We start from the raw sequence: 13,357 nt of genomic DNA, 5'->3' as shown, positions 1-13,357 counted from the left end.
CTGGATAGAAATCTAATACATGTAATGATTTTGAAAAAAAATTTGCTCAAGATATATACCTTAGAAAACACCACATTATTTATGTTAAAAAACATTTTTACAAATATACAGTAGTTATCAAAGCCTTTAGCTGTTGCACAAATCTTACTTGACAGAGAGTTCCCATAGCAGAGAACCCATATAAATGTAATAAGTGTGAAAAAGACCTTTATCCAAAATATATACCCTAAAAACATCAGAGTTTATGCTAGGAAGAAACTACAGGCTCAATAAATGTAGGAACATATTTAATAAAAAATTAAAGTCTAAATTAAAATCAGAAAAATCACCCTAGAAAGAACTAAAGTAATAACACTTTGAGACATTACTCTAAATCAGAGTGGTTATTACAGAGAATAATCTAAACTCAAAATAATTAGGTAATTACATGTTTGAAAGAAGTAAAGACATTGAATATGATTATACCTCTCCATCAATGTATACTTTTTTATAATGACAGTATTTGAGATTACATGAAAAAATATTAATGTAATTAAATTCAAATTACTCTTATTTCTTTATTCCAACTGTTTTTGTAAAAGCATGTGGTCAATTGTTGCTACCTCCAACCTATGAAAGGCCCTTCTATATTAGGTAGGCATTATACACATCAACTCTCTCCCATGAAAGATGAAGAGCATTGACATGTATGACATATGATAAAGTACATGTATGTTTAATCTAAATCTAAAATCTAAATCTTAAAACTAAATAAAGGTGATCTTTTTGTTTGACTCACAGCAGTGTTATAAGTCATGTATGAGTTCGGTGTTCAGAATATCATTGTTCCACATTAAAGTATGAGACAGAAACACAGTATGAGATAGTCTTAGAAATATTGCTATTAAAGCAATAAAGAAATCTTCACAAATATCACAGAACAGTGCAAATAACTTCCCTCTGATAAGACATAGACTAATTGTGAATTCAACTCTCTAAATGCTTAGCCTCAGTTTAAAAAATGAACGTAGCACATTTTTTTCACATAGATCATGGTATCAGAATAACAAGAATGTTTGAATGTGTGCAGTCTGCATTTCATCTGTCAAGAAAACAATAGATTTTGAAATGCTCTATTCAGCATGTGTAAACTTAATTTGTTTTTTAAAAAAATAAAATCCAAATGGTTTTTAATTTTAAAAAAAGAGGCCAGGCCTGATGGCTCACACCTGTAATCCCAGCACTTTGAGAGGCCGAGGCAGGCGGATCACGAGGTCAGGAGATCAAGACCATCCTGGCTAACACGGTGAAACACTGTCTCTAGTAAAAATCCAAAAAAATTAGCTGGGCATGGTGGCAGGTGCCTGTAGTCCCAGCTACTCGGGAGGCTAAGGCAGGAGAATGGCATGAACCTGGGAGGTGGAGCTTGCAGTGAGCCAAGACTGCACCACTGCATTCTAGCCTGGGGAAGAGAGCGAGACTCTGTCTCAAAAAAAAAAAAAAAAGATCACAGTACATATATAAATACATAAGTAAATTTAAACATAGTATCATTGCATTTTTCATTTGTAATCCCTCTTTCTCATTTTATTTAAAAGACAAATGCATAAAACAATAATCCATGTTAATGACTATATAATGTACAAAGATGTAATTTGGAACAATAACAAAGTAAAGAGGGAGATGAAGCTCTAAAGAAGTATCATCTTTAGCCAGACAGTGCCTCATGCCTATAATTGCACCACTTTGGGAGGCTGAGGCAGGAGGATCACTTGAGGCCAGGAGTTTGAGACCAGCAAGGGCAAAAGAGCAAGGCCTCATATCTACTAAAAATTAAAAAGAAAAAATTTAGCCAGGTGTGGTGCTCTGTGACTGTAGTACCAGCTACTCAGAAGGCTGAGGTGGGAGGATTGCTTGAGCCCGAGTTTAAGGTTACAGTGAGCTATGATTACATCACTGCACCACAGCCTGAGTTACGGAGTAAGACCCCATCTTAAAATAAAATAAAATAAAATAAAAATAAAGGAGTATCATTCTTTGTACACTATTGAAACTATATTAGTATTAATTCAAACTTGATTTTATGAATTTAGATGTTAATTATAATCTGAAGTATAACCACTAAGAGAAAAACTTTAAAATACACAGAAAAAGAAATAAGAAGGGAAGCAAAATGGTACAGTAGGACAACTCAATTACAGAAAGGCAGTAATGGAGAAACAGAGAATTAAAAACATACAACATACAGAAAGCAAACAGTGAAATGGCAGAAGTAGGTTCTTCCTCATTGGTTACTACTTTAAATTTAGATAGGTTAAACTTTCTAATTAAAAGGCAGAATGGGTTGAAAAAATCTAGTTATATACTGTCTACAAGAGACATTAGATTCAAAGACACAAATAGGTTGAAAGTGAAATGACAGGAAAAGGTATCTCATACAAATAGTAACTAATGACAGTTGGGGTGGTAAAACTAATATCAGACAATAGAATTTATGTCACTTTTTTTTTTACAAGAGACAAAGAAGGACATTACATATTGGTAAAAGGATAAATCCATCACAAAGCTATAACAATTATAAACATACATGCACTCAATGACAGAGCACAAAACTATATGAGGGAAACACTGACAAGATTAAAGGGAGAAATATAGAGTTCTACAATTGTAGTTGGAATTTTCAATAGCCCATTTTCAATAATGGATAGAACAATTACACAAAATAATATTAAGGAAATAGAAGTCTTAGATGACATAAATTAAACCTAACCAACACATAGAAAACTCTACCTACCAACAGCAGAATACACAAGTACACACGGAACATTCTCCAGGACACACCATACAATAGGCTACAAAACAAGTCTCGGTAAATTGTAAAGGACTGAAATCATACAAAGTATCTTCTCTTACCACAATGGAATAAGGCTAGAAATCACTAACAGGAGAAACACTGTTGCAAAATATGTGAAATAAACAAACACATGGAAATTAAGCTACACACTCATAAACAACAAATGGGTCAAGAAGAAATTACAAGTAAAATTTTAAAATACTTAAGAGATGAATAAAAAGGAAAACAGAAATAGCAAAACTTATGGGATGCAGAGAAAGCAGCACTCAAATGGATAGGTATAGCTATAAATGCTTCTATTAAATAAAGAAAAGAGATCCAAATCAATAACTTAACTTTACACCTTAGGAAGCTAGCAAAAGATCAAGCTAAAAAATATTTTAAAAAATAGCCAGGCATGGTGGCACATACATGTGGTCCCAGCTACTTGAGGGGCTGATACAAGAGGATCGCTTATGCCCAGGATATTCAGGCTCACTGAGACATGACTGCACTACTGCACTCCAGCCTGGGTGACAAGGTGAGATCCTGTCTCAAAAAAAAAAAAAAGTAGGAGGTCCATTCCAACATGGCCGAATAGGAACAGCTCTGGTCCGCAGCTCCCAGTATGATCGAGACAGAAGACGGGTGATTTCTGCATTTCCAACTGAGGTACCTGGTTCATCTCATTGGGACTGGTTGGAAAGTGGGTGCAGCCCATCCAGGGTGAGCCAAAGGAGGACAGGGCATTGCCTCACTCGGGGAAGCGCAAGGGGTCAGGAGATTTCCCTTTCCTAGCCAAGGGAAGCTGTGACAGACTGTACCAGGAAAATCAGGAGACTACAACCTAAACACTGCACTTTTCCAACAGCCTTAGCAAAGGGCACATCAGATTATATCCCGCACCTGGCTCAGCCGGTCCCACGCCCACGGAGCCTTGCTCACTGGTAGTCCGAGATTGAACTGCAAGGTGGCAAGCCTGCCTTGGGGAGGGGCGTCCGCCATTGCTGAGGCTTGAGTAGGTGAACAAAGCAGCCAGGAAGCTCGAACTGGGTGGAGCCCACCGCAACTCAACCAGCCCGCCTGCCTCTGTAGACTCCACCTCTGGGGGCAGGGCATAGTTGAACAAAAGGCAGCAGAAACTTCTGCAGACTTAAACGTCCCTGTTTGACAGCTCTGAAGAGAGCAGTTCTCCCAGCACGGTGTTTGAGCTCTGAGAATGGACAGACTGCTTCCTCAAGTGGGTCCCTGACCCCCGTGTAGCCTAACTTGGAGACATCTCCCAGTAGGGGGCGACTGACACCTCATACAGCCAGATGCCCCTCTGAGATGAAGCTTCCAGAGGAAGGATCAGGCAGAAATATTTGCTATTCTGCAATATTTGCTGTTCTGAAGCCTCCACTGGTGATACCCAGGCAAACAGCGTTTGGAGTGGACCTCCAGCAAACTCCAACAGACCTGCGGCTGAGGGACCTACTGTTAGAAGGAAAACTAACAAACAGAAAGGAATAGCATCAACATCAACAAAAAGGATATCCACACCAAAACCCCATCTGTACATCACCATCATCAAAGACCAAAGGTAGACAAAACCACAAAGATGGGGAGAAACCAGAGCAGAAGAGCTGAAAATTCTAAAAACAAGAGCACCCCTTCTCCTCCAAAGGATCACAGCTCCTCGCCAGCAATGGAACAAAGCAGGATGGAGAATGACTTTGACAAGTTGACAGAATTAGGCTTCAGAAAGTCGGTAATAAAAAACTTCTTCGAGCTAAAGGAGGATGTTCGAACCCATCGCAAGGAAGCTAAAAACCTTGAAAAAAGATTAGATGAATGGCTAATCAGAATAAACAGTGTAGAGAAGACCTTAAGTGACCTGATGGAGCTGAAAACCATGGCACGAGAACTACGTGATGTATGCACAAGCTTCAGTAGCCGATTTGATCAAGTGGAAGAAGGAGTATCACTGATTAAAGATCAAATTAATGAAATGAAGCGAGAAGAGAATTTTAGAGAAAAAGGAGTAAAAAGAAATGAACAAAGCCTCCAAGAAATATGGGACTATGTGAAAAGTCCAAATCTATGTTTGATTGATGTACCTGAAAGTGATGGGGAGAATGGAACCTAGCTGGAAAACATTCTTCAGGATATTATCCAGGAGAACTCCCCCAACCTAGCAAGGCAGGCCAACATTCAAATTCAGGAAATACAGAGAACACCACAAAGATACTCCTTGAGATAAGCAACCCCAAGACACATAATTGTCAGATTCACCAAGGTTAAATTAAGGGAAAAATGCTAAGGGCAGTCAGAGAGAAAGGTCGGGTTACCCACAAAGGGAAGCCCACCAACTAACAGCGGATCTCTCGGCAGAAACTCTACAAGTCAGAAGAGAGTGGGGGCCAGTATTCAACATTCTTAAAGAAAAGAATTTTCAACCCAGAATTGCATATCCAGCCAAACTAAGCTTCATAAGTGAAGGAGAAATAAAATCCTTTACAGACAAGCAAATGCTGAGAGATTTTATCACCACCAGGCCTGACTTATAAGAGCTCCTGAAGGAAGCACTAAAAATGGAAAGGAACAACCAGTACCAGCCACTGCAAAAACATGCCAAATTGTAAAGACCATCGATGCTAGGAAGAAACTGCATCAAACAATGGGCAAAATAACCAGCTAACATCATAATGACAGGATCAAATTCACACATAACAATATTAACCTTAAATGTAAATGGGCTAAATGCCCCAATTAAAAGACACAGACAGGCAAATTGGATAAAGAGTCAAGACCCATCAGTGTGCTGTATTCAGGAGAACCATCTCACATGCAGAGACACACATAGGCTCAAAAATAAAGGGATGGAGGAAGATCTACTAAGCAAATGGGAAGCAAAACAAAAAAAAAGCAGGGGTTGCAATTCCAGTCTCTGATAAAACAGACTTTAAACCAACAAAGATCAAAAGAGACAAAGAAGGCCATTACATAATGATAAAGGGATCAATTCAACAAGAAGAGCTAACTATCCTAAATATATATGCACCCAATACAGGAGCACCCAGATTCATAAAGCAAGTCCTTAGAGACCTACAAAGAGACTTAGACTCCCACACAATAATGATGGGAGACTTTAACACCCCACTGTCAACATTAGACAGATCAACGAGACAGAAGATTAACAAAGATATCCAGGACTTGAACTCAGCTCTGCACCAAGCAGACCTAATAGACATCTACAGAACTCTCCACCCCAAATCAACAGAATATACATTCTTCTCAGCACCACATCTCACTTATTCCAAAATTGACCACATAGTTGGAAGTAAAGCACTCCCCAGCAAATGTAAAAGAACAGAAATCACAACAAACTGTCTCTCAGACCACAGTGCAATCAAAGTAGAACTCAGGATTAAGAAACTCACTCAAAATCGCACATCTACATGGAAACTGAACAACCTGCTCCTGAATGACTACTGGGTAAATAATGAAATGAAGGCAGAAATAAAGATATTCTTTGAAACCAATGAGAACAAAGATACAACATACCAGAATCTCTGGGAAACATTTAAAGCAGTGTGTAGAGGGAAATTTATAGCACTAAATGCCCACAAGAGAAAGCAGGAAAGATCTAAAATCAATACCCTAACATCACAATTAAAAGAACTACAGAACAAGAGCAATCAAATTCAAAAGCTAGCAGAAGGCAAGAAATAAGTAAGATCAGAGAAGAACTAAAGGAGATAGAGACACAAAAAAACCTTCAAAAAATCAATGAATCCAGGAGTTGGTTTTTTGAAAAGATCAACAAAATTGACAGACTGCCAGCAAGACTAATAAAGAAGAAAAGAGACAAGAATCAAATAGACTCAATAAAAAATGATAAGGGGATATCACCACCGATCCCACAGAAATTCAAACTACCATCAGAGAATACTATAAACATCTTTATGCAAATAAACTAGAAAATCTAGAAGAAATGGATGAATTCCTGGACACATACACCCTCCCAAGACTAAACCAGAAAGAAGTTGAATGTCTGAACGGACCAAAAACAGGATCTGAAATTGAGGCAATAATTAATAGCCTACCAACCAAAAAAAGTCCAGAACCAGACAGATTCACAGCTGAATTCTACCAGAGGTACAAAGAAGAGCTGGTACCATTCCTTCTGAAAGTATTCCAATCAATAGAAAAAGAAGGAATCCTCCCTAACTCATTTTGTGAGGCCAGCATCATTCTGAGACCAAAGCCTGGCAGAGACACAAACAAGCAAATGCTGAGAATTTTAGACTAATATCAAGAGAATTTTAGACTAATATCCCTAATGAACATTGATGTGAAAATCCTCAATAAAATACTGGCAAAACGAATCTAGCAGCACATCAAAAAGCTTATCCACCAAGATCAAGTTGGCTTCATCCCTGGGATGCAAGGCTGGTTCAACATATGCCTATCAGTAAATGTAATCCATCACATAAACAGAACCAAAGACAAAAACCACATGATTATCTCAATTGATGCAGAAAAGGCCTTTGACAAAATTCAACACCCCTTCATGCTAAAAACTCTCAATAAACTAGGTATTGATGGAATGTATCTCAAAATAATAAGAGCTATTTATGACAAACCCACAGCCAGTATCATACTGAATGGGCAAAAAACTGGAAGCATTCCCTTTGAAAACTGGCACAAGCCAGGGATGCCCTCTCTCACCACTCCTATTCAACATAGTGTTGGAAGTTCTGGCCAGGGCAATCAGGCAGGAGAAAGAAATAAAGGGTATTCAATTAGGAAAAGAAGAAGTCAAATTGTCCCTGTTTGCAGATGACATGATTGTATATGTAGAAAACCCCATCATCTCAGCCCAAAATCTCCTTAAGCTGATAAGCAACTTCAGCAAAGTCTCAGGATACAAAATCAATGTGCAAAAATCACAAGTATTCTTATACACCAATAACAGACAAACAGAGAGCCAAATCATGAGTGAATTCCCATTCACAATTACTACAAAGAGAATAAAATACCTAGGAATCCAACTTACAAGGGATGTAAAGGACCTCTTCAAGGAGAACTACAAACCACTGCTCAATGAAATAAAAGAGGACACAAACAAATGGAAGAACATTCCATGCTCATGGATAGCAAGAATCAATATTGTGAAAATGGCCATACTGCCCAAGATAATTTATAGATTCAGTGCCATCCCCATCAAGCTGCCAATGACTTTCTTCACAGAATTGGAAGAAACTACTTTAAAGTTCATATGGAACCAAAAAAGAGCCTGCATTGCCAAGACAATCCTAAGCTAAAAGAACAAAGCTGGAGGCATCATACTACCTGACTTCAAACTATACTATAAGCCTACAGTAACCAAAATAGCATGGTACTGGTACCAAAACAGAGATACAGACTAATGGAACAGAACAGAGGCCTCAGAAATAACACCACACATCTACAACCATCTGATCTTTGACAAATCTGACAAAAACAAGAAACGGGGAAAGGATTCCCTATTTAATAAATGGTGCTGGGAAAACTGGCTAGCCATAAGTAGAAAGCTGAAACTGGATCCCTTCCTTACGCCTTATACAAACATTAATTCAAGATAGATTAAAGACTTAAATGTTAGACCTAAAACCATAAAAGCCCTAGAAGAAAACCTAGGCAACACCATTCAGGACATAGGCATGGGCAAGGACTTTACGACTAAAACACCAAAAGCAATGGCAACAAAAGCCAAAATAGACAAATGGGATCTAATTAAACTAAAGAGCTTCTGCACAGCCAAAGAAACTACCATCAGAGTGAACAGGCATCCTACAGAACGGGAAAAAAGTTTCACAATCTACTCATCTGACAAAGGGCTAATATCCAGAATCTACAAAGAACTTAAACAAATTTACAAGAAGAAATCAAACAACCCCATCAAAAAGTGGGCAAAGGATATGAACAGACACTTTTCAAAAGAAGACATTTATGCAGCCTACAGACACATGAAAAAATGCTCATCATCACTGGTCATCAGAGAAATGCAAATCAAAACCACAATGAGATACCATCTCACACCAGTTAGAATGGCAATCATTAAAAAGTCAGGAAACAGCAGGTGCTGGAGAGGATGTGGAGAAATAGGAATGCTTTTACACTGTTGGTGGGAGTGTAAACTAGTTCAACCATTGTGGAAGACATTGTGGTGATTCCTCAAGGATCTAGAACTAGAAATACCATTTGATCCAGCCATCCCATTACTGGGTATATACCCAAAGGATTATAAATCATGCTACTATAAAGAGACATGCACACGTATGTTTATTGCAGCACTATTGACAATAGCAAAGACTTGGAACCAACCCAAATGTCCATCAGTGATAGACTGGATTAAGAAAATGTGGCACATATACACCATGGAATACTATGCAGGCATAAAAAAGGATGAGTTCATGTCCTTTGAGGCAACATGGATGAAGCTGGAAACCATCATTCTGAGCAAACTACTGCAAGGACAGAAAAGCAAACACCGCATGTTCTCACTCATAGGTGGGAAATGAACAATGAAAACACTTGGACACACAGTGGAGAGCATCACACACCAGGGCCTATTGTGAGAGGGGGGATGGGGGAGGGATAGCATTAGGAGAAATACCTAATGTAAATGACGAGTTAATGGGTGCAGCAAACCAACATGGCACATGTATACATATGTAACAAACCCACACATTGTGCACATGCACCCTATAACTTAAAGTATAATAATAAAAAAAGTAAATTATATATTATAACCAAGTGGGACTTATCCTTGCAGTAATGCAAGGATGGCTAAACATACAAAAAAAAATCAATGCAATATGTCACGCATTAATAGAATGAAAGAAAAAAACACATGATCATCTCATTTTGACACAGAAAAAGTATTTGCTAATATTCAGCATTCATCATAAAAATATGCAACAAACTAAGCACAGAAGTGAAATCCCTCAACATGATGAAAGGCTTTTGTGAAAAACCTACCACTTACATTATATTCAATGGTGAAAGACCAAAAGCTTTCCCCCTAGGATACAGATGTCTACCTTCATACTCCATTTAATATTTTAATAGAAGTTCTAGCCAGAGCAATTAAAGAAAAGGAAGTAAAAGACACCTAGAAATAAAAGAAAATGCAGAATAAAAGAAATGAAAGGGAGAAGTTAATCTATCTTCATTTGCAGATAACATGATCTTGTATATATAAAATTACAAGGAATATACATACACACATACACACTTAGTAGAGCTAATAAACTAATTCAGCCAAATTGCAGTACACAAGATCAACACTCAAAAATAAGTTGTGTTTCTGAGAAGAAAATTCTAAGAAGTGATTTATAATAGCATCAAAAAGGATAAAATATTTAGGAATACATTTAACCAAAGAGTTCAAGACGTAACACACTGAAAACTACAAAAATATTGCTAAATGAAATTAAAGAAAAGCTAAGTAAATGGAAGAACGTCAGTGCTTATGGATTGGAAGACTTAATACTGTTAACATGTCAATACTCTAAAAATAATCTAGAGTCAATGCAATCTCTAGCAAAATCTCAGTGGCCTCTTTTGCAGAAATGAAAAAGCTGATCCCTAAAAGTCACATGAAATTGAAGGGACCCCAAATCACCAAAAAAAATCTTGAAGAAGAAAAAGCTGCAGAACTCACACCTTCCAATTTAAAAACTTAACTACAGAGCTATGGTAATCAAAATAGCATGGCATTGCCATAAGGATACACACACATATACACACACAATGGGATAGTATTAAGACTCCAGAAATAAACTCATACATATGTGATTTTTTTGACAAGGGTTCCAAGAACATTCAATAGGGAAAGCACAGTCTCTTCCACAAACAATGCTGAGACAACTGGATATCCAAATGAAATTGGAACCCTACCTCACAGCATATACAAAAATTAAATCAAAGATCTCCATATAAGAGCTAAAACTATTAAAACTCTTAGAAGAAAACATAGGGGTAAATCTTTATGACCTTGCATTTGTCAATGAATTCTTAGATATAATACCAAAATCATAAGAAATCAAAGAAAAAAACTGGATAAATTAGACTTCATCAAAATGTAAAATATCTGAGAATCACAGGACATGATCAAGAAAGTGAAAAGACAACCTACAGAATGGGAGAAAAATATTCTCAAATCATTTATCTGATAAGGATGTAGTACCCAGATTATATTTTTAAAAACTCTCTTATACTTCAACAACAAACAAGCACACAGACACAGGGCCCCCCTGCCCCCAACACACATACACACAAAAGAATGGGCAGAGGGCTTGACTAGGACTTTCTCCAAGGAAGATACAAGCACATGAAAAGATGCTCAACATCATTAGTCATTAGGGAAATGCAAATCAAAACCACAAGGAGAATCACTTCCCACTCACAAGGATGGCTATAAAAAAAATTTTTTTTTTTAAATTAAAAGATTGGCAAGGATGTGGAGAAATTGGAACCTTCATGCATTGCTAGAAATATAAAATGGTGGCCGGGCGCGGTGGCTCAAGCCTGTAATCCCAGCACTTTGGGAGGTCCAGACAGGCGGATCACGAGGTCAGGAGATGGAGACCATCCTGGCTAACATGGTGAAACCCCGTCTCTACTAAAAAAAATACAAAAAAACTAACCGGGCGAGGTGGCGGGCGCCTGTAGTCCCAGCTACTTGGGAGGCTGAGGCAGGAGAATGGCCTGAACCCGGGAGGCGGAGCTTGCAGTGAGTTGAGATCCGGCCACTGCACTCCAGCCTGGGCGACAGAGCAAGACTCCATCTCAAAAAAAAAAAAAGAAATATAAAATGGTGCAAGCACTGTGGAAAATAATTTAGTAGTCCCTCAATAAGATAAACATAGAATTACCATATGACCCAGCAATTTTACTCCTATGCATATGCCTAAGACAAATGAAAACATGTATTCAAACAAAATTTTGCACATGAATGTTCACAGCAGCACTATTCTCAAGGACCAAAAGGTAGAAACAACGCATATATCCATGAACTAATGAATGAATTTTAAAATGTGGTATATCTATACAATGGAATATTACTCAATCACAAAAAGAAGTAAGTATTGATAAATGCTACAGCATGCTTGAACCACAAAAACATGCACAGTAAAAGTAACCAGGCACAAAAGATCATACATTATATGATTCCATTTATTTGAAATATTTAGAATAGGAAAATCCATAGAGATAAAAATCAGATTAATGGTTGCCAGGTGTTGGAGGACGGAGACATGGGAGTGACTGCTTAATGTATAAGGGGTTCTTTGCGGGGAAGGGTGATGAAAATATCATGGAATTATATAGAGGTAATGGGCCCAGTGCCATGGCTCTCACGTCTGTAATTCCAGTACTTTGGAAGGCTGAGGTGGGCTGATCACTTGAAGCCAGGAGTTTGAGACCAGCCTGGCCAACATGGGAAAACCCCATCTCTACTAAAAATACAAAAATTGCCCAGGCACCGTGGTGCGCACCTGCGATCCCAGCTACTTGGGAGGCTGAGGCATAAGAATCGCTTAAACTGGGGAGGCAGACGTTGCAGTGAGCCGAAATTGCGCCATTGCACTCCAGCCTGGGCGACAGAGGGAGACTCTGTCTCAATAATAGTAATAATAAATAAATAAATAAGTAGAGATAATAAATGGTTGCACAACATGATGAATGTGCCAAATGACTCTGAAATATACACTTTAAAATGGTTATTTTTGTGTGTAATTTTTACCTCAATTTAAAAAAGGAAAGGAAAAGACTGATGAACACAGGACCGAGGATGATGATGGCATGGGTGGAAGCACATTGGTGGGTGGGTTAGGAAGGAGGCTATGTTTATATACAGGTTATTGTCAAAAATCAATTTATGTTGGTGGTGGTGGACATGAGATTCTATCACCATTATTCCATAGTTAGCGCTTATTACATTACTATTATAGATTTTTCCAGATGGAAAAATAAACAAAGAGAGTCACGAAAGGACTAAGGAACAGCACATATCATGAGACAAGAATTACAGTTGTGTTAGGCCGTCCTTGCATTGCTATAAAAAATACCCGAGCCTGGGTAATTTATAAAGAAAAGAGGTTTGATTGGCTCACAGTTCTGCAGGCTGCACAGGAAGTTTAGTACTGGCACCTACTCGGCTTCTGGGGAGGCCTCAGGGGGCACTTATTTACTCATGGCAGAGGCACAGCCGGGGCAGGCACAGCTGGGCAGGCACAGCACGTGAGAGCTGCAGCAAGAGGTGGGGGAGGTGGCACATGCTTTTAAACCACCAGATCTCGCGAGACTTCACTCACTATGGTCATAACAGCACCAAGTCACGAGGGTTCTGCCCCCATGACCAAAACACTTCACACCGGTCCCCACCTCCAACACTAGGTATTGCCTCTCAACATGAGATTTTTGATCCAAATTATATCAATGATTAATCAATTTTAATGTAGTTAAGGTCCAAATCAAAACTATTTAAAATCACCTGGGGGTGGGAACGGTGGC

Source organism: Macaca fascicularis, chromosome 9, assembly GCF_037993035.2.
Source record: "Macaca fascicularis isolate 582-1 chromosome 9, T2T-MFA8v1.1".
NCBI classification, from domain to species: Eukaryota; Metazoa; Chordata; class Mammalia; order Primates; family Cercopithecidae; genus Macaca; species Macaca fascicularis.
Note: the sequence above shows the minus strand (reverse complement) of the source record.